This window comes from Pantherophis guttatus, chromosome 12 (genome assembly GCF_059756535.1).
Source record: "Pantherophis guttatus breed Tessera chromosome 12, ASM5975653v1, whole genome shotgun sequence".
Classification (NCBI taxonomy): Eukaryota; Metazoa; Chordata; class Lepidosauria; order Squamata; family Colubridae; genus Pantherophis; species Pantherophis guttatus.
The window spans coordinates 12,599,707-12,619,989 of record NC_142074.1 but is presented as its reverse complement, the minus strand read 5'-3'; the positions used below and the strand labels follow the sequence as shown (position 1 = coordinate 12,619,989).

General features: G+C 41.8%; 1 protein-coding gene across 2 annotated transcripts in view; it reads right to left on the bottom strand.

Moving 5' to 3' along the window:
- Nucleotides 1-20,283, bottom strand: part of DACH2 (dachshund family transcription factor 2) — a 321,981-nt gene that overhangs the window by 249,510 nt on the left and 52,188 nt on the right. The window lies entirely within an intron of this gene.

Sequence of the window (20,283 nt, the reverse complement as noted above, 5' to 3'; positions counted from 1 at the left end):
CATTCTCTCTTCTAAGATGAATTTCTAAAACCATGTTTCTCAACCTTGGCAATTTTAAGACGGGTGGACTTAACTCTCAGAATTCCCCAGTCAGCAGGTCCTCTTATCTTACAATGTGCTGAGCACATTGTAAGCCACCCTGAGTCTCCGGAGAAGGGCGGCATATAAATCAAATAAAAAAAAATAAAAAAATAAAAAGTAAAAAAAGTTCATGAATCTTAAAGTCCTAAAGGTGCTTTTTCCAAAAGGCAACCGGACTATCATGCATTTTTTTTTCTTTGAAAAGACTTTGCTTCTCACCCAAGAAGCTTCTTCAGTTCGGCCCTTGTAGACAACCCACATTCTGTCAAGGACTTTGGAGTACTCATCTCTTATGATCTAAGTGCCAGAGCCCACTGTAACAACACTGCCAAAAAGGCATTAAGAGTTGTTAACCTAATCTTGCACAGCTTCTTCTCTGTTAATATTGTACTGCTAACTAGAGCATACAAAACCTTTGCTAGACCAATTCTCGAATACAGTTCATCTGTCCGGAACCCGCACTGCATATCGGGCATTAATACAATTGAGAAAGTCCAGAGATATTTCAGGAGAAACAGAATACCTTATGCCACCAGAGTTGAAATTTTGGGCTTAGGCAACTTAGAACTACGCCGCCTTCGGTCTGACCTAAGCATAGTACATAAAATTATCTACTATAATGTCCTACCTGTCAATGACTACTTCAGCTTCAACCACAATAATACACTAGCACACAATAGATACAAACTTAAGGTAAACCGCTCCAAACTTGATTGCAGAAAATACGACTTCAGCTACAGAGTGGTCAATGCCTGGAATGCACTACCTGACTCTGTGGTTTCTTCCCCAAACCCCCAAAACTTTAACCTTAAGGTATCTATTGTTGACCTCACCCCATTCCTAAGAGGTCTGTAAGGGGCGTGCATAAGTGCACCAACGTGCCTACCATCCCTGTCCTAATGTCCCTTTTTACTCGTATCCTTTTCATGTATTCAAAATCATGTTTATACTTTTACCTGTTATCTTATATATGCTTGACAAATAAATAAATAAAATAAATAAATAAACATCTTTCGAATGGTGCAGGAATACAGAACTGAAGAAGTTTCTTGGATGAGAAGCAAAACATTTTCAAAAAGAAAAACCAAGGAAGTTCTGTTGCCTTTTGAAGAAAAGCACTTTTGGGACAACCCAAAAGATACAGAATCTCCATAGACATCCATCTTAAAGTTGCCATGGTTGAGAAATAGTGGTCTAGAGAAGAGAGCTAAAATCTGACAGCCACTAACCATGTGGACCAAACACAAGAAGCTCAAAGGACAAAGAAACTCACTGACATCCTTGAGTCAAGCTTCATAAGACCAGGTCCATCTCCAAGAAACAGTCAGGCTTAGTTGGCTTGTTCCATCACACCCCAAACTCTGATTCTCGTGACGGGCAGTTGTCCTTTTGGTTGATTTTTTTGATTGTTCTTTTTTGGCTGCATATGCTCAATATTTGTCCAGCAGTTTCTCAATAACAGACTGATCTTTTATGCTGATCTTCTCCAGAGCAAAGAGCAGAAATGAGGCAGGCAGGTAATGAGGAATTCGTTTGTCTTTATCTAATAGCTCCATCCATCAGAGTAATATAGATGGAGCAATAGTAACCTTAATCACCCAACCCATTCTAATTGCTCACCAGAAAAAACAGGGAGAAAAGGTGGGACAAGGGAACAGTAGGGAAATGATGTATCTAATTGCGGTTCAGAAATTAAAAGTGGACAATTTGAAAAACCGGGCAAAAAATATGAAGTTCCCATCTTCTAACCCAGAGGTCTTCAAACTTGGCAGCTTTAAGACTTGTGGACTTCAAATCCCAGAATTCTCCAGCCACATTGCAAGTGAATCAGATCTATGACTAGTTCAAACAACAAAAAGTCGTTTGGCTTTTTCTACCAGTCTTCCCCATCTTCTACGAGAGGTAGAAAAGGGATGTTTCCGTCAGCCAATTGTCACTGAATTATATTCCTCAGCTCTCCCAGGGTCAGAGGTACAGGGTCTCCCTTTCCAAACTAAAACAGACCAAGGGGAAAAACCTGGGGGATGCTTAAGAACCCCCATTTGCAAACTGTTTTCAAATACATTGAAAGGATTTCTGTTATTCGTTCATCCCCTTGGATCAGAGGTGAAATGCTACCGGTTCGGGCCGGTTCGCCCAAACCGGTAGTTAAAAATGCTTTTAAAAAGTTAAAAAAAAAAAGCAGGAAATCCAAAAGCGCGAGTTTGGTGCAGATCATGCATGTGCATGCAGCATGTGTCTGGTGTGCATGCGTGCATGCAGCATGCATCTGGCGCAAACCACGCATGTGCAGGCAGCAAACCAGTGGCAACCAGTGGTGGATTTCACCACTGCCTTGGATGCTGCCATTTCTGCGTTTTTCCTCAATATCAGAAAATCCTCAGCTTATGATAGGGACAGCCACACCTCTCCTCCTCCTCCTCCTCCTCCTCCTCCTCCTCCACCTCCTCCCCACGCACACAGATGGTGACCTTTCCTAAGCACTCTCTTGAGATCGACCATAATGGAAGCCATGAAAGAAGAGAGAAGCGTACAGATGCCACCAGGAAGAAAAGTTGGTCTAACAATCACAGTTGAAAGAATGAGAAAATTTTTTAAAAAAAGTTTTGTGGCTCTTCCTGAAATCCAACTCTTTTAACGTAACTTGAAAGGTTACCACAATGTTTGCAACAATGAAGTCCTGTAGATTCCAGGGCTTAGGATTCCAACCAGTGACTTGATTTCCACCTTCCAGACGATACCGAGCTAGCAGGAATAGCCAACACTCCGGAAGATAAGCTCAAGATACAGAAGTATCTGGACAGACTTGAACATTGGGCGCTATCTAACGAAATGAAATTCAGTGGTGAAAAAAATTAAGGTTCTACGTTTAGGCAAGAAAAACAAAATGCACAGCTACAGTATATGTGGTACCTTGCTCAACAGTAGTAACTGCGAGAGGGATCTTGGAGTCCTAGTAGACAACCATTTAAATATGATCCAACTGTGTGCAGCAGCCGCCAAAAAAGCCAACAGTTCTAGGCTGCATAAACAGAGGGATAGAATCAAGATCACGTGAAGTGTTAATACCACTTTATAATGCCTTGGTAAGGCCACACTTGGAATACGGCATCCAGTTTTGGTCGCCACGATGTAAAAAAGATGCGGAGACTCTAGAAAGAGTGCAGAGAAGAGCAACAAAGATGATTACGCGACTGGAGGCTAAAACATACAAAGAACGGTTGCTGGAATTGGGTGTGTCTAGTTTCATGAAAAGAAGGGCTAGGGTTGACATAATAGCAGTGTTCCATATCTCAGGGGCTGCCCCAAAGAAGAGGGAGTCAAGCTATTCTCCAAAGTACCTGAGGGCAGGACAAGAAGCAATGGGTGGAAACTAATCAAGAAGTGAAGCAACTTAGAACTAAGGAGAAATTTCCTGACAGTTAGAACAATTAATCAACTTGCCTCCAGAAGTTGTGACTGCTCCAACACTGGAAGTTTTAAAGATGATGTTGAATAACCATTTGCCTGAAGTGGTGTAGGGTTTCCTGCCTAATCAGGGGGTTGGACTAGAAGACCTCCAAGGTCCCTTCCAACTCGGTCTTGGTCTTGGTCTTGGTCTTGGTCTTGGTCTTGGTCTTGTCTTGTCGTCTTGTCTTGTTGTCCTAGTCCTAGTCCTATTCTATGTTTCCCCCAACATTTTAAGGTAGAGTTGCATTATCACATTTTATCGAATTAGCTATAATTAGCTACACTATTAGCTAGTGGTTGAAGTCATTCCGTACACCCAAAAAAACCCTTCCATTTTCATACATCATCATCAGAGTGTGTTTCACAAGCCAGGCTTAATGGAAGATTGCACGAAGCACAACTGCAAATGCAAACCATAATTTAAGCTTCCAAAGATACAAGCAAACCATAGTTTAGGACTGGTGGTCTTTTATTTATTTATTGAATCAGCCGAAGTTCTCCATATTTGGAACACAGGAAGTTACTACTCCTAATTACTACAAGTATTCTGAAATCGTAACTTGTTACATCCTTGCAAAGTGCCTTTTGTCTATGCTATTTTTCCCCCCTATTTTTAAAGTCTGCTTAGACCAAACTTATCTATCTCTACGGACTTGCTTCCATCCAGCCAGAACAGAAATGAAGCAACATCTGACTCTATGAAATACACTGGATCTTTGCCATGGACTTCAAGGTTAGGCAAAAAAGAGCTGCTCTTGTTGACTAAAATTCATTTATATTTTCTCTCTGAGTAAGCAAACGCTAAAAATAATTTTAAAAACTCTGCCAATTCCCCATGTAACGGGTTATCTTCTGCAAGCAGTTGGCAGGTACCACGGAGGTACATGTATCTTTGCAAACTTAATTCCCGAATTAGAACAGAAGGCTCATATTTTATAAGGCTTGGCAGCTGAATTTTCTCCTAGGTGGAAGTAGAGAGGAGAATAGCTGCTGCAGAGACAACTGTCTTGATTTATCCAACACTTCTTCATGAGTTCCAGTGCAGGGACACACAACTGAACCATCACAGCTGCAAGAACTTCCTGACCTCCATCTGATAGAAGAAGACATCCAATCAAGATCCCTTTCTTTGATGAACTCAATGCTATGGAAGGTTTCCACAAGGTCAACCAAGTGTTACCTCTTCAACTTCTCCCAGAAGATAACACCTGAACCCCAAACCCAAAACTAAAGCAGATCGCACACTTTTTGTTTCTCTGTAACCTACATTTGGGCTCCAGAAATAGTATCTGAAGTCAACACCACCGGCTTACTAAATCAAACATCATTAAAACCTTGTAATTCCATCTTTAAAAATAAAAGTTTAAGTACACCTTTTGAGATGGGTCATTTTTGAGGCCAGCCCGCAGAAGGACAATCCTTTCTACATCCCAGGGACAATAAGTGGCAATGGAAAGGAATGATTCATAACATGTTGTTCCTTGACTCTAACAAAAATCAGGGAACAAAGCAAAGGGAATAGGTGGAATGGTGGATCAAAACCTCCATACGGTCACAGGGCCAGGAATACGCAAGTATGGAAAATATTAACGTCTGTTAGCAAAGATAAATATTTCTTCACCAAAGTTGAGCTTTTGATGATTCCAAAGATATATAATCCATGTGTCTTTGCAGCCACATGGAAGTGCCACTGCCCTTCTCCAAGATGTTTCTTCAACTCCTACCTGAAAGACCAAGTCCACACATGAAGATTCAATTAAATTGATTTATTACTAAACAGCCGATGGATAGGAATCTTCTAATTTAACAGTTAGCACCTGGTAGGAATTAGATATGGGTCAATGGAATTCAAGGAAGGTTGGACTTAGTTAGCTTGTGGCTACATAGGGATTCTAAGCTGATTCCCTCTTTTAACTCCACCCTAGGTGCTGCTACTCTTTCTCCCACAACTTCCCAATCTAGCCTTCTGCCCTAAAACCAGGGGTGGGCTGCTGGGGGTTCGCAAGGGTTCGAGAGAACCTCTAGCTAAGATTCTGTGCAGTTCGGAGAACCCCCAAATCCCACTTCTGGCTGGCGCCATCCACCCCACCCCTCCCAGGAGTCTCCACATGGCCCATTTTGGATACAGGATGCACACAGAGGCTTGGGAAGGGCAAAAAATGGGCCTACTGGAAGTTTGGGGAGTTTGAGGGCCTCCAGAGCCTGGGGAAGCTGTTTTTGCCCTCCAGAGGCTCAAGGTAAGCCTCCGGAGCCTGGGGAGGGCAAACTGTGGTGCAGGAGACCGACTAGGCCACGCCAACCATGTCCACACCCACCCAGCAACCAGGCAGAGAACCCCTTGCTAAAATTTTTGAAGCCCAGCCCTGCCCCTAAGACCTTCTGGCCTCCCACCAACTACTAAACCACGTTTCTGAAATTGCCCCACACCTGTTAAGGGCTGCTACTGTCAGAATTGGATTCAGTACTTATTGAGTTATCCTTCACTCAATTGTAGAAATTGCTTTGCTATTCTGTGCATCTGAAAGATTGACAAAGAGGAAAATCTTTGTGCTGCCTGGAATGAATTAATGCAAGATGCCTCTAAAATAAAAATTCAAGCCATGTCACCAAAAGGTAGTTGACAACATGTATATTATGCAATTATAACTGTCACTTTATTACTGTTATTAATTTATTAGTATAATTGCAATTTTTTTTCAATGTCATAATGCGATAATAAAAGACTTGTCATTACTAAGTTAACCTTGCTGCTTCTTTGACCCCAAGGGAGGGTGCTCTCAGCTTTCCGTCCAAAATGAGCTGTCAGTTACCACAACAACATTTTGATGACTACATTATCTTGTAATTAAGTGTCTCAACAAATTTCTCTTTTTGACTGACAGCTAGTTAAGACTATCTTTGACCATACTGCAGCCTCTTTGTAATTCAAGGGTATTTTTTTTTCCTCCCGGAGTTCTAAAAAGAAAAAGAGGAACATTAAAAAAAAAAAATCATAAATTCTTAAAAAAAAAACTTGGGTCTAAATATATTTCACGTATATAAAAATAATCTTGGTTCCGAGTAAGGCGATGTAAACTCTGACCAATGTCACTTTTCACTGGCTCGTGCTATTGTCTCGCAGTGACAACTCTGATGGATTTGAGGACTTGTGCGTCTGTGAGACAATCCCTCAAAGAATGACATACCTTGACTTCAAGACCCTTGCAGAAGAAGTCAGACAGATGACTGAATGGAAGGAAGGAAATTCTAGAGAAATAGAACAGAATAACAGAGTTGGAAGGGACCTTGGAGGTCTTCTAGTCCAACCCCCTGCTTAGGCAGGAAACTCTACACCTCTTCAGACAAATGGTTAGCCAACATCTTCTTAAAGACTTCCAGTGTTGGAGCATTCAAAACCACAAAGTACTCTATTTTTCAGTGCGAACACTTCAATTAAATCTACACTTGTAGAAACTTGAACAAGTTCCCTCTCTGTGTTTTCTGTCTCACGTAGAAAATCACATATTTTTTTTCATTCTCTAGCATCTGATGGATTGAGAGCCCCTGAACATGGAAGTTTTATTACCAGATTCCACATTCATACAGCTTAGACGACGCAAGGCCCGCGGGCTGCATTTGGCCCACAGAATGCTTAAATCCTGCCCATGGGGCTGGCCTGGAAGTATCAAAGGACCAGCCCACGGTGCTTCTGCTGGCCGAAAACAGCCCATTTTTGGTCCATTTTTTTTTTTTAGCCGGCAGAGTGCTGCAGGCGGGCAAAAACGAGGCATGGGGGAACCGCAGGTGGGGGACCCTGTGCCCCGTTTTGGCCGGCAGGATGCTGTAGGAGGCATCCGTCCCATCTCCCTTATTGCCCCCACAAACTGGGTCCTCATTTTACCTACCTCGGAAGGATGGAAGGCTGAGTCAACCTTGAGCCTGGTGAGATTTGAACTTGCAGCAATTGCAGGCAGCTGGCAGCTAAATACTACTTTAACAGTAGTTTAGTCCACTGCACACCAGGCTCTTGTAACTTTGAATGGGCAGTAAGACAACTGTTGTATAAGTCGAGCACTACCTTTGTTTATGGTTTCAAATTCGCTCTGGTAATTATTTATTCCTGGGCCAGAAGAATGGTGTAAAGATGCATCGAAATAAACGGATTCTGAAGTTCCTACGAGTATAAATAGGGAAAGGCTGTTTCTGTTTTCCCTGTTCGGCCTTTCCCCGTGATTTTTCATGGACAGACCTACCTTCTAATGTTCAATGTTGCATCCAATGCATTTCCTCTCCCCTGTAAGAGCAATTCATCAGCGATTTAACCTATAGACATCTGAAGGTTGAGGAGCACCTCAGAGGGTCGTTGACCTTCAGCTACCGCAAGATCCGCAGCTTCAGCTACAGTCAATATATATTTATCTTTCTGTTGGGACTATTACAACTGTTCAAGTAATGCTGACCTTGAAACTTCCTGTGCTGGATGCAGTAGAATAATGATCCCTGAAGGAAAGTCTAAGAAATATAGCAAATGGATGTCTAAATTCAAAATGCACGTAAGTTATCAAGAACAAGCATCCTCGAATATGTTAATGCAGACCAAAAACGAGACTGGTTTTTTTTTTTCCTGATAAGAGGTGTTTTCCCGCCCCCCTCTTATGGCTGGGGGGCACGGGGTTGTGTAAAGTGGGAAAGTGTCTTAAGTCCATTTAACTCCAATCAACATTGGAGTGGTGCAGCATTGAGCCGTGGTGGCGCAGTGGTTAGAGTGCAGAACTGCAGGCTACTTCTGCTGACTGCCGGCTGACTGCGATTTGGCAGATCGTATCTCACCAGGCTCAAGGTTGACTCAGCCTTCCGTCCTTCCGAGGTGGGTAAAATGAGGAGCCAGATTATTGGGGAAAATATGCTGACTCTACAATCCGCTTAGAGAGGGCTGTAAAGCATTATGAAGCGGTATATAAGTCTAAGTGCTATTGCTAATGCTATTGTCCTTCCTTCCTTCCTTCCTTCCTCTGCCCACAGCCAAGCTCAAGGTTGACTCAGCCTTCCATCCTTCCGAGGTCGGTAAAATGAGGACGCAGACTGTTGGGGACAATATGCTGACTCTGTAAACCGCTTAGACAGAGCTGTAAAGCACTGTGAAGCGGTATATAAGTCTAAGAGCTGTTGTCCTTCCTTCCCTTCCTCCCTCCCTCCCTCCCTCCCCCCTTCCTTCCTTCCTTCCTTCCTTCCTTCCTTCCTTCCTTCCTTCCTTCCCAGTGGTTAGAATGCAGTATTTCAGGCTAACTCGCCCATAGCCAGCAGTTCAATCCTGAGCGGCTCAAGGTTGACTCAGCCTTCCATCCTTCCGAGGTCAGTAAAATGAGGACGCAGATTGTTGGGGACAATATGCTGACTCTGTAAACCGCTTAGAGAGAGCTGTAAAGCACTGTGAAGCGGTATATAAGTCTAAGAGCTGTTGTCCTTCCTTCCCTTCCTCCCTCCCTCCCTCCCCCCTTCCTTCCTTCCTTCCCAGTGGTTAGAATGCAGTATTTCAGGCTAACTCTGCCCATAGCCAGCAGTTCAATTCTGAGCGGCTCAAGGTTGACTCAGCCTTCCATCCTTCTGAGGTCAGTAAAATGAGGACCCAGATTGTTGGGGTTTGCTGACTCTGTAAACTGCATAGAGAGAGCTGTAAAGCACTGTGAAGCAGTATATAAGTCTAGGTGCTGTCGCTATTGTGCTATTGTGCACAATTTTCCATTTTTTTCATTTTTTTGCTAAACAGCAAGGGCATTTGCACTCCTTGTACACACAAACACTTGCAAGGATGATGAAAGGAGTGATGCAGCACTTGTGCCCCCAGAGCTACAACAGATTTCACTCCGTGGTCATGTGGCCGGCATGACTAAACACCAAGGGCGCACAGAATGCTGTTACCTTCCCACCAAAGGTTGTCCCTATTTTTCTACTTGCATTTTTTACCTGCTTTCGAACTGCTAGGTTGGCAGAAGCTGGGACAAGTAATGGGAGCTCACCCCGTTACGCAGCACTAGGGATTCGAACCGCTGAACTGCCGACCTTTTGATCGACAAGCTCAGCATCTTAGCCAGGGAGCCACCGCATCCCTTAGTTCTTACCCTAGATAGGTCCTATCCTATCTGCTACTTCGTTCTTGAAGTGGACCATACTAGAACAAAAATGCTGAAGATGAATCTGTGACTCTTTCATAGAACTCATGTAACTCTCTTTATACCGTCTTCACCCCACCCCAAGAAGTCTAAATGTTTAAGATTCAAATCAAGAAGCCTTATTATGGAGAAATAATCCTCTTCAGTCCTTATTCTTCTGTAAACTAATCAGAAACTAACGACTTGTGCTAATTAAAAAGCTATAATTAGGAGAGTTCTCATAAAAGATGGCAAAGAGTTAGGGTTGAGAATCTTTAGATGAGAAACTGAGTGGTTCTTACTTCAGCACCCAACACTTGTGGAAAAAAAAGTCTCAAGTTAAGGGAGGACGCTACCCTGATTATTCTTAGCAGGTGATTTATCTGAGGGAAATGATAAATAAATACCCTTATCAATAAATGAAGACAAAGGAGATAGTTCTGTGATTTTATAAACCAGGAAACTGTACAAGAAGATATTATTTTGATGGGCCTCCTTTGTCTGATATGAGTTCATGACTACTGTATGTCAACCACAATACTCTACCTCTATGGAGATTCTCAATCATCCAAGTCATGGTTGTCCAGAAGATGCTTTTCAAAAGGCAACTGGACTTTCTTCGTTTTTTTCCCTTGAAAACATCTTTGCTTCTCATCCAAAGAGCTTGCTCAGTTCTAAGAACTGAACTGAAAAAGCTTCTTGGATGAGAAGCGAAACGTCTTCAAGGAAAAAATGAAGAAAAGTCCAGTTGCCTTTTGAAAAATGCCTTTGGGACACCATCAGGGGTGAAATGCTCCCGGTTCAGACCGGATCGCCCGATCCGGTAGCGATGGAGGCGGGTGGTTCGGACAACCGGTAGCAAAAATCCCTGCCCCCCCCACACCATGCCCAGCTGAACTGCTCAATCATCAGAGCCTTTTTTTTTTTTTTTTACTTTTAAAAGTATTTTTTCTACAACCTCTTCGGCCAAAAAAATGCTTTTAAAAGTAAAAAGAAAAGCCTCTGATGATCATGCGGCTCAGCTGGGATCGTCAAAGGCTTTTAAAAGAAAAAAACCCTTTTTTTCTTTTAAATGCCTCTGACGATCCCAGCTGAGTTGCCTGATCGGCAAAGACTTTTGAAAAAAGCCTCTGCCGGTCAGGCAACTCAGCTGGGATCATCAGAGCCTTTCGAAAGCATTTTTTACAACCTCTTCGCCAAAGAGGTTGTAGAAAAAATGGTTTTAAAAGTTAAAAAAAAATTGGCCACACCCACCCAGTCACATTATCTCCCCCACCAAGCCACGCCCACAGAACTGGTACTAACAAATTTTAGATTTCACCACTGGACACCATAGTCTACATTACAATGAACAACAGCACATACAAGGGATGTACATTGTTAAAGTCATGCCCCCCATTAGGAAATTCTGACTTTTCAATCTACATCTCTATCTTCTTAAAGAAAGCTTTTCAAACTTCAATTCAGGCTCCGCAACTTCAACAAAAGGCCCAAAGTATGGAGAGAAAGACGCCTATTCTTCCACCACCCCAAGATCAGTGGATTTTACATTCATCTCATGAAAAAGAATTAGAATTTAAATAATTAGGAGTCCAGTAAGAAAATTGTTTTCTCAGAAAGTCTGCAAAACCCAGTTCTGGATCTATCTCTAATTCATCAGCTAACAAATCAAATCTTCCTTCAATCAAGCAACGCGTTGAAGAATTTTTCCCCTTTCTAAAAATGAACACATTCATAAAAGCAACAAGGTAAGCCAATGGATTGAAATCTCAAAACATCTGGAAGACACCAGGGTGGTAAAGGGCAAGCAAGAGAACCAATATATTTTCTTTGGAATTATTTATATCTTTCAAAGGTTTACCCATTTCAGCTGCTGGAGTTGATTGATGTAACATCTGGACAAGTCAATTGCTCAAAAAAGGAAAGGAAAGGAAAGGAAAGGAAAGGAAAGGAAAGGAAAGGAAAGGAAAGGAAAGGAAAGAAAAGAAGGTGGGAAGGAAGGAAGGAAGGAAGGAAGGAAGGAAGGAAGGAAGGAAGGAAGGGAAAGAAAAGAAAGAAAGAAAGAAAGAAAGAAAGAAAGAAAGAAAGAAAGAAAGAAAGAAAGAAACAAAGAAAGGTGGGAAGGAAGGATGGAAGGAAGAAAGAAAAAGAAAGAAAGAAAGAAAGGTGGGAAGGAAGGATGGAAGAAAGAAAGAAAGAAAGAAAGAAAGAAAGAAAGAAAGAAAGAAAGGGAGGGGGAAGGAAGGAAGAAAGAAAAAGAAAGAAAGAAAGAAAGAAAGAAAGGGAGGGAGGGGGGAAGGAAGGAAGAAAGAAAAAGAAAGGAAGAAAGAGAGGGGGAAGGAAGGAAGAAAGAAAAAGGAAGGAAGGAAGGAAGGAAGGTGGGAAGGAAGGATGGAAGGAAGGAAGAAGAAAGAAAGAAAGAAAGGGAGGGGGAAGGAAGGAAGGAAGGAAGAAAAAGAAAGAAAGAAAGAAAGAAAAAAGAAAGAAAGAAAGAAAGAAAGAAAGAAAAAGAAAGAGGGGAGGAAGGAAGAAAAAGAAAGAAAGAAAGAGAAAGAAAGAAAGAAAGAAAGAAAGAAAGAAAGAAAGAAAGAAAGGAAGGAAGGAAGGAAGGAAGGAAGGAAGGAAGGAAGGAAGGAAGGAAGGAAGGAAACTTAACAAAAATGTGGATTTATCTGTGCTCAAAACCCCTTCCGCAATCACAAAATGTTAAGGCATCATCCAAAACTTGGATGCAATCTCAGACACCTCCAAAAGTTGATGCCCGATTCTGGTTTTACATGCAAAAGGGGAAGGAAATTCTAAACTATATGTGGATCAATAAAAATGTAGGTTTATGTCAATCAACATAAAATGTATGTTGATCAATAAGCTACACAAATATGGAGTTGGAGGTTGATTGCTTAATGTGGTAAGAGCTATAGATAATGGAAGCAAAGCATGCATGGAAGTCAATGCAATGCATAGTAAATAGTTCAACATCAAACAAGGAATGAGATAAGGATGTGCGATGTCTCCGTATTTTGTGTAACAAATGATTGTGGAAATGTTATCTCACCAGGCAAGTATCTCCTAGTTCATATGCAGAATGCCATGTTTGCTAATCCTTATAACAATTTCTAATTCATCATTCATCAAAACTCTCCTTTGTCCCCTAAAATACATTTTGGAAAATGGCTTAAATATTAGCAATAATTGAATGGATCATTAATGTGTATAGATTTTGATTTTAAGGACAAAATGTTCTTGAAACAGCTTTGCAACTGGGACAAAGTTCTAGGAAGAAACACAGTTTTTGGATCATTGATCATTTGGATCTCCAGCCTTTATAATCAAGCCCTCCAAACACTCTGACCATCAACAGGCCACAGTTAAAACAAACCGTAAATCAACGTGTGAACTCAGTGTCCAGATGTAATCTGGAAAAAAAAACACCAGCTGTTCATATAGATTTGAACCATCTAGCAATATGAAGATATCAAGTCAAACTCCCTGGAGAGCGGGTATTTTAACCTTACTACCTTAAACTAAATACAGATATGTATACAAATCAAGCTTTTCATCAAATGTTGGATTAATGATCAAACTTAAGCACTGGTGTCTGTCAAACTTTCAACAAATTCAAATATTTGGAGATTAGAAAAAAGTTAATACAATAATACAGCAAAAGATCTATCTATCTACCTGCCTACCTACCTTCTCTCTCTCTCTCTCATCTCTTTCTCTCTCTTTCTCTGTCTATCTATCTATCTCTTTCTCTTTTTCTGTTTATCTATCTGTCTGTCTGTCGTCTACCTACCTACCTATCTTTCTCTGTCTATCTATCTATCAATCATCTATCTATCTATCATCTATCTTTCTCTATCTCTCTCTCTTTGTCTGTCTGTCTCTATCTCTTTCTCTTTCTTTCTGTCTGTTTATCTCTTTCTTTCTCTCTTTCTGTCTGTCTGTCTGTCTACCTAGCTAGCTACCTTATCTAGCTATTGATTTCTTTCTCTTTTTCTCTGTCTGTTTATCTATCTATCTATCTATCTATCTATCTATCTATCTATCTATCTATCTATACCTACCTACCTACCTACCTACCTACCTACCTACCCACCTATCTACTTAACTACCTACCTATCTACCCATCCATCCATCCATCCATCCTTCTCCTCTGATAAATGACTTTGAAATGTCCATCTGCTTTTTAGTCCATATGTTTGGAAATATTCCCTTTCCTCTTTTAGTTTCCTTAGCCTCTCCTACATGTATTCTATAAGAATAGGTCAAGAGTTAAAAAGTAAACCAAAATTCAGGTCCCAGCTTTGCAAACATATTTTTGGTGAAATTTGCTACTTGAATGAGAAGCAAAACATTTTCAAGGGAGTGGGAGAGCCAAGAAAGTTCACTTGCTCTTTAGAAAAACCATCTTCAGGATAACCAGGACCTGTACGATTAAGACACTAGAAAGGATAAGTCATATAATCTTCTTCTTTTAAAATACAGGAATACAAATCCTTGAGCCCTTCCAGATGTTTTTTGGATTCTTATTATCCTTAACTGCTTGTCAAGCTCCCAATGGCCAATGGAAGATAAAGTGCCACAACTTTGTTCAAAAAAACTTTATTCCAGAATCTGGAAAAGATGATTATCATAATGTCTATGGAGATTCTCAGTCATCCAAGTCATGGTTGCCCCAAAGATGTTTTTTCAAGAGGCAACTGGACTTACTTTGCTTTTCCTTGAAGACATTTTGCTTCTGATACGAGAAGCTTCTTCAGTTATCATGATCTATCCTTAACTGGCATTCAGTTAAAGACCTCCCCATTTGGGACCCCATACAGTAGTGGCCAAAATTGTGGAAACCTTTTGGGAAAGGTCTATTTTCTAAAACTAGCTAATAACACCACTTTTTTTTTTTTGAGTAGTACCATAAAATTATATATCAATGGAAAGATAATTTAATCAAGAATGTAATGCAATCACTTTTATGAAGGATTTGCTATTAGAATAGCAGTTACAGTATAAAGAAGAAAAGTGAAACACGTAGAAAAAACGAGATATACAAAAATGATCACCATAGAAAAAAACGAGATATGCAAAAATCATCACCATGTCAGTTAATACTTAGTTGGGTAACCTTTAACATGAATGACGGCCTTACAACGACTTCCCATAGAGCGAACCAAGTCTTTGAGTTTTGCAGCTGTTCTAATATGAAACCAAGATTCAATGATGGCTTCTATTAACTGGGTTTTATCGCTGGGTCGCTTCTGACTGACAATTTTCACAGCTCAGGCACTTCAAAAATTAAATCACTAAAGCCATTTTCTAAATGACCCCAATTATGCTTTTCCTTTGCAAAATCGAGAGCCCTGAAGCCCTGAAGCTAGTAATATCTACATGGCTGGGGTGTTGGACTCAATTCTCAATTGCTATTTCTTTTTCTCCTTCATCACCCTGTCTTTTTTCAGTTTAACAAAATAGTTTAACAAAACAAAAATATGTTTTTTTTAAAAAAAATCTCCCATGCAGAAAACCAGATGCAAATAATTTCTGAAAAAACAAATGTCAGGAGCCATTTACAATTACTTTCCTTAAGTACCTTTATTCTTGAGCAGAAATAATGGACAGGCTCAATATCTATTTTTTGCCAGGATTGTGTCATTTAAATATTGCTTGGCGTTGTTTCCTACTGCGTCCATTCCTTTGCAGCTTCCAATTCCAGGGGCTCGGAAAAGCCAGATTCAGCTTCACAATCAGCTCTTTTTTAAAAAAACAAAAAAAAATCAATACTAGAAATTGATTTTTGAAGAAGAATAAGTGACGGAGAAATAAGGTTTGAAAATTCAATCTTACGAGTTATGAATCCCACCTCTTTCTCTTCGGAAAGTCCAGGGGGTGGTTAGCTTGACTTCAAAACCTCTTTCAAAAATATGGAGAACCTAGAGTGCCAGCGAGAGGAGGCTGGCGTCAATCTGCAACTTGTCAAAGGGCATTAAATAATAGCGGGCGATTTCTACAAATCCAAAGTGATCAAATCAACCCAACCGTCCAGCAAATTAACCACAGCCGCTTAAAGCAGAAGATGCATTGTGACCTAACAGGAAATGTTTGGATTAACTGCAGCTTGGCAAAACTCTCAACAACCTACTGTTTTGGCTAAGACGCTGAGCTTGTCGATCACAAAGGTCGGCAGTTCAGCGGTTCGAATCCCTAGCGCCGCGTCACGGGGTGAGCTCCCGTTACTTGTCCCAGCTTCTGCCAATTTAGCAGTTCGAAAGCAGGTAAAAAATGCAAGTAGAAAAATAGGGAACACCTTTGGTGGGAAGGTAACAGCGTTCCGTGCGCCTTTGGCATTTACTCATGCCAGCCACACGACCACGGAGACGTCTTCGGACAGCGCTGGCTCTCCGGCTTTGAAATGGAAATGAGCACCGCCCCCTAGAGTTGGGAACGACTAGCACATATGTGCGAGGGGAACATTTACCTTTTACCTCATATCACCCACAATTTTGTGGTGGTGGTATGGGTCATTTCAATGGATGGGACTCATAGAGGACACCAATACAGCAGCTTCACTCATTTCGCATCTACCTCACATTCCTGACTGCCTCAACATTCAAGATTCCAAATAAAAGAAAGTATTTGGAGCTCAGGGTTGAATTGTTGGGTCCATAGTGTGCTTTCTGTGATTTTCTTGCAGACATTTCTTTACCAAACTGGGTAACATCATCAGTACTTGGTGTTTGCACAGTGAGGTTGGAGAACAGTGGGTCCCTGGTGCTCTCGGTTCTTGGTGGTTTTCTTGGAGACCTTTCTTTACCAAACTAGGTAAGATCATCAGTGCTAGATGTTAGGGCAATAGCGATAACACTTAAGACTTAAATACCACTTCACAGTGCTTTACAGCCCTCTCTAAGCAGTTTGTAGAGTCAGCCTCTTGCCCCCAACAATCTGGGTCCTCATTTTACCCACCTCGGAAGGATGGAAGGCTGAGTCAACCTTGAGCCTCTCAGAATCAAACTCCTGGAGTGAGCAGTGAGTTAGCCCTGCAGCAGGGGTGCTATTCAGCAGGTTCTGACAGGTTCTGGAGAACCGGTAGCAGAAATTTTGAGTAGTTCGGAGAACTGGCAAATACCATCTCTGGCTGGTCCCAGAGTGGGGTGGGAATGGAGATTTTGCAATATCCTTCCCTCAGGAGTGGGGAGGGAATGGAGATTTTGCAGTGTTTGTGCAGAACATTGCCAATATTCAAAGTAACTTCGAAGAAAAAAATGTACAGGGCGTTCCAAGTGTCACCCCTTCCTCCCATTGTAAACCCCTCCTGTACAAGCATTAAATTTAACGCATCCACACAATTCCAGTAAGTGGCTTCGTCTCTTTGGTGTTCGCCACTCAATACAACTCGCGCTACTGCACCGGCCCACCCCGGCGTAGCGATTCCGTCCGTCATGCTTCAAACAACTACAGCGCCGAGATTAAATACAATCTATATCCACATAAATCATTGAATAAATGAATCATGAAATTAATATGTAAATTGTGTGTTTAACCTCTATTTATATAGCACTGTCTGTCACCATGTAGTAAATCTAAAACTAATTGCAAATTCACAACTCGGGCGAAAAGAATGCCAGGGTAAAAGCCTGACATATTTATTAACTAAATGTTGAACTACATTGAGTAAGTAATTAACAGTCGTGCCAGAACAGGGAGAGGAAAATTATATTTAAGCACAGATGTCACCTGTAGGAAATGGCTAAAACTATTTCGGATGAGTTTCTGATATTAATCACAGAAGTCCCACTATTTAATTCTTGACAGACAAATCTGTTACTATTTATTCATGATTCCATTAAACTCTCCATTATTTAAAATCGGAGTGTCGTGTCCATCAAAGAGCCCTTCATTAGTTCTTGAGGAGAAAAAAGAAGAAGGAAGGAAGCAGCGAGGGGTTGCGACATCTATGGGGCTGTGGGAAACGGGCCCTCAATTCTGGTATATTCCCTAATTTGCTTGCTTCTTCACAGGCCACCTGGACTCTTTGCTCACAGCCCTGAAGAAGAAAATTCCATGCGGAATATACAGTAGTGGCCAAAATTGTGGAAACCTTTTGGGAAATATGTATTTTCTAAAACTAGCTAATAACAAGCTAATAACAATAATCATGCAAGTCCCTTGGGCTGCAAGGCAATCAAACCGGTCAGTCCTAGAGGAGATCAACCCTGACAGCCTGAAAATGGCCCAATAAACGGGCTGAAAACGGCCTGAAAAATGGCCAAAAAAATTGCCAAAAACCAGACCATTTTCTGGGCCAATTTTTGAGCCGTTTTAAGGCAATTTTTCAGGCAATTTTTGGGCCGTTTTTCAAAAAACAGCTTGAAAACAGTGTAAAAATGGCCTGAAAATGGCGGGAAAAAATGGCCAAAATATAAGCCAGTTTTTTGGGGTCGTTTTCGGGCTGTTTTTCGAAAAATGCTCTGAAAAATGGCCCCAAAATGCCCCAAAAAATGGCCGGAAAACAGCCCGAAAAACAGCCAAAACCAGCCACAAAACAGGCATGCGTGTGCCGTCCAGCTGGTTTTTGGGTTTCCGGCGCTCCGGCACACGCCTGCACGGGCGTTCCGGTTTGGGCACTCGGTACCGAAAAGGTTTGCCATCACTACTCTAGGTGACTTACAAACAATAAAACAGAGTATAGATAAAAATAAAAAACAATTCCTCCTCCCATCCCCACTTGCAATTCCAAGCTGCACTCTTGGTGCTCAAAACTATTTTAACCCTCTCCACCTAAATTTAGGCTTCCAAAATTCTCACAGAAAAACTTCCATTGACTTGACTTACAACCATTCATTTAGTGAATGTTCAAAGTTATAACGGTACTGGAAAAAAGTGACTTATGACCATTTCCCCCCACTTACAACCGTTGCAGCATTCCTGTAGTCACGTGATCAAAATTCGAACACGTGGCAACTGGTTTATATTTATGACGGTTGCACTTTCCCGGGGTCACATGATCCCTTTTTGCAACCTTCTGACAAGCAAAGTCAACAGGGAAGCCAGATTCACTTAACAACCAGATTACTAACTTAACTGCACTGATTCACTTAACAACAGGGGCCAGAAAGGTTCTAAAATGAGGTAAAAATTCACTTGCAAATGTCTCACTTAGCAACAGGAATGTTGGGCTCAATTGTGGTCATAAGTCGAGGACTAATTTGCATGTATTAATTTGCAACAATAAAGGACTTGGTAAAAACTCTAGAAGAGCTAATACAGGGATGTTAAACTCAATTTCATTAAGGGACGCATCAGAGTTGTGTATGACCTCGCAGAGGCCGGGGGGCGTGACCAGGGTGGATCTGGCCAGCATGACATCACTTGTGTTGGGGGGGCTCTGTGGTGGAACGAGTGCTCTGTCAGCGAAAATGGGCTCCCAAGCTCCGTTTTCAGATTCAACGGCCTCCTGCAACCCTCTGCCCGTGAAAACGGAGCTCGGGAGGGCCACACACAGCCCTCACAAGCTCCATTTTTGCTGGCAGAGGCACCACGGGCCGGTCCTTTGCTATTTCCAGGGCGGCCCTGAGGGCCAGATCTAAGCACTCCGCGGGCCAGATCTGGCCCCCGGGCCTTGAGTTTGACACCCCTGGTTTAAGGTATCAACGTACTAGGACTGATCAGAAGTTGTGGGAGCTTCATCACTGGAAGCCTTCAAGAAGAGAATGGACTGCCATCTGCCAGAAATGGTTTAGGGTCTCCTGCTTGTGTGTGTGTGGGGGGGTGTTGGACTAGATCAGGGGTCTCCAACCTTGGCAACTTTAAGCCTGGCGGACGTCAACTCCCAGAATTCCCCAGCCAGCAAAGATGGCTGGGGAATTCTGGGAGTTGACGTCCGCCAGGCTTAAAGTTGTCAAGGTTGGAGACCCCTGGATTAGATGAACCTACAAGGTCCCTTCCAACTCTGTAAATCTGCTAAATAACCTTCTGTGCGATTTTATGAGTGGGACCACCACCTGATCTCAAAATACATTGTCTTCTCTTGCCCCCAAACATGGACTTAAACCTGCGTGATTCCTTCCTGCCAGCACTAGCACCCTCCTTCCTGTACACCCACCTCAGTCGCCAACAACTTTTTTGTCAGAACTCCTCGCATCAAGTTAAGCAAGGATCGACCAGCGTTAATCAATTTGATTTGCAGAGGTGAGATTTTCCCCTAGATTCATGGCCCCAGTGAGCAATTCCCGCATCATTTCTGAAGTACAGAACGATATTTTTCACTTGAAGAATTTTGCTTTTTAACAGCCATTCCCCCACCCGCTCAAAAAAAAAATGCTGAATAAAATGTCTTGACCAGTAGTTAAAAACGCAGGGCGAAAAGATTCATGGCTCTCCTTCTCAGACTGTCACTCATTTTCTATGTGACCTTGGACTGGCAAATTTCTTACTTTGTCTTCATCGGCAACTGCACAGGTGTCACTTTGCCTTAGACAAATCCTTTGCTGGGAATCGGCACTTGGACACTTCTTTTTTTTTTTATTGCACCCAAGATCTTTCGCTAAATTGGGACCGAATCTTCATCTTTTCAGGCTGAAACAAGAGGACATGAGATTGTATTTATGTATTTATAGAACCCTGGTAT